The sequence below is a fragment of the Anomaloglossus baeobatrachus genome, unplaced genomic scaffold, assembly GCF_048569485.1.
Source record: "Anomaloglossus baeobatrachus isolate aAnoBae1 unplaced genomic scaffold, aAnoBae1.hap1 Scaffold_225, whole genome shotgun sequence".
Taxonomy (NCBI): Eukaryota; Metazoa; Chordata; class Amphibia; order Anura; family Aromobatidae; genus Anomaloglossus; species Anomaloglossus baeobatrachus.
In genome coordinates this window covers 323,403-326,067 of record NW_027441998.1, presented here as the reverse complement: position 1 = coordinate 326,067, position 2,665 = coordinate 323,403, and positions in this window count along the sequence as shown.

The window sequence follows — 2,665 nt, the reverse complement described above, 5'->3', positions numbered from 1 at the left end:
CGCTTAATCCACCTCTCCCCTCGCTACTCCCCAGCCTCGCCACTCTGCCAATCCCTTCACTGGCTTCCCATCACCCAACGACTCCAGTTCAAAACACTAACCATGACATACAAAGCCATGCACAACCTGTCTCCTCCCTACATCTGTGACCTAGTCTCCCGGTACCTACCTGCACGCAACCTCAGATCCTCACAAGATCTCCTTCTCTGCTCCTCCCTTATCTCCTCTTCCCACAATCGCGTACAAGATTTCTCCCGTGCATCCCCCATACTTTGGAATGCTCTACCTCAGCACATCAGACTCTCCCCTACCGTGGAAAGCTTCAAGAGGAACCTCAAGACCCACCTCTTCCAACAAGCCTATAACCTACAACAGCCCTCAGTCCAGTAGACCACTGCGCAACCAGCTCTGTCCTCACCTATTGTACCATCACCCATTCCCTGTAGACTGTAAGCCCTCGCGGGCAGGGTCCTCTCTCCTCCTTTACCAGTCTGTTATGTACTGTTAATGATTGTTGTACGTATACCCTTTCACTTGTAAAGCGCCATGGAATAAATGGCGCTATAATAATAAATAATAATAATAATAATAATGGCTTACTTATAATTAGTTGGAGTGTGCAACGCAGGCAGATGCGCTCTGCAAATGTCTTGGCACTAGTGGGACTATAGCAAGGTCCAATAGCCACGTATAGGATGCCACTAGGTACACTGAGTGTTTGCTAGTATAATGGCTTACTTATAATTAGTTGGAGTGTGCAACGCAGGCAGATGCGCTCTGCAAATGTCTTGGCACTAGTGGGACTATAGCAAAGTCCAATAGCCACAGATAGGATGCCACTAGGTACACTGAGTGTTTGCTAGTATAATGGACCTGACATTACCTCTCTACTAACCAGAATCCCACAATGTCTGTCTGCTATTTCATCCTTCTTCTCTGTGCGATTCCTAAAACTTAACATGGACAAAACAGAATTCATTGTCTTTCCTCCTCCTCACTCATCTCCTCCAACAAGCCTTTCCATCAAACTCGATGGTTGCTTACTCTCCCCAGTCTCACAAGCTCGTTGCCTTGGAGTGACCCTCGACTCTGCTCTATCCTTCAAGCCACACATCCAAGCCCTCTTCACCTCATGCCGATTACAACTCAAAAACATCTCCCGGATCCGTGCTTTCCTTAACCAAGAATCAGCAAAAACATTAGTGCATGCCCTCATCATCTCCCGCCTCGACTACTGCAACCTCCTGCTCTCTGGCCTCCCTTCCAACACTCTTGCACCCCTCCAATCTATCCTAAACTCTGCGGCCCGCTTAATCCACCTCTCCCCTCGCTACTCCCCAGCCTCGCCACTCTGCCAATCCCTTCACTGGCTTCCCATCACCCAACGACTCCAGTTCAAAACACTAACCATGACATACAAAGCCATGCACAACCTGTCTCCTCCCTACATCTGTGACCTAGTCTCCCGGTACCTACCTGCACGCAACCTCAGATCCTCACAAGATCTCCTTCTCTGCTCCTCCCTTATCTCCTCTTCCCACAATCGCGTACAAGATTTCTCCCGTGCATCCCCCATACTTTGGAATGCTCTACCTCAGCACATCAGACTCTCCCCTACCGTGGAAAGCTTCAAGAGGAACCTCAAGACCCACCTCTTCCAACAAGCCTATAACCTACAACAGCCCTCAGTCCAGTAGACCACTGCGCAACCAGCTCTGTCCTCACCTATTGTACCATCACCCATTCCCTGTAGACTGTAAGCCCTCGCGGGCAGGGTCCTCTCTCCTCCTGTACCAGTCTGTTATGTACTGTTAATGATTGTTGTACGTATACCCTTTCACTTGTAAAGCGCCATGGAATAAATGGCGCTATAATAATAAATAATAATAATAATTATAATAATGGCTTACTTATAATTAGTTGGAGTGTGCAACGCAGGCAGATGCGCTCTGCAAATGTCTTGGCACTAGTGGGACTATAGCAAGGTCCAATAGCCACGTATAGGATGCCACCAGGTACACTGAGTGTTTGCTAGTATAATGGCTTACTTATAATTAGTTGGAGTGTGCAACGCAGGCAGATGCGCTCTGCAAATGTCTTGGCACTAGTGGGACTATAGCAAGGTCCAATAGCCACGTATAGGATGCCACTAGGTACACTGAGTGTTTGCTAGTATAATGGCTTACTTATAATTAGTTGGAGTGTGCAACGCAGGCAGATGCGCTCTGCAAATGTCTTGGCACTAGTGGGACTATAGCAAAGTCCAATAGCCACAGATAGGATGCCACTAGGTACACTGAGTGTTTGCTAGTATAATGGCTTACTTATAATTAGTTGGAGTGTGCAACGCAGGCAGATGCGCTCTGCAAATGTCTTGGCACTAGTGGGACTATAGCAAAGTCCAATAGCCACGTATAGGATGCCACTAGGTACACTGAGTGTTTGCTAGTAAAATTGCTTAGTTTAAAAAAGTTGGAGTGTGCAATGCAGGCAGACGTGCTCTGCAAATGTCTTTGCACTAGTGGGACTATAGCAAAGTCCAATAGCCACAGATAGGATGCCACTAGGTACACTGAGTGTTTGCTAGTATAATGGCTTACTTATAATTAGTTGGAGTGTGCAACGCAGGCAGATGCGCTCTGCAAATGTCTTGGCACTAGTGGGA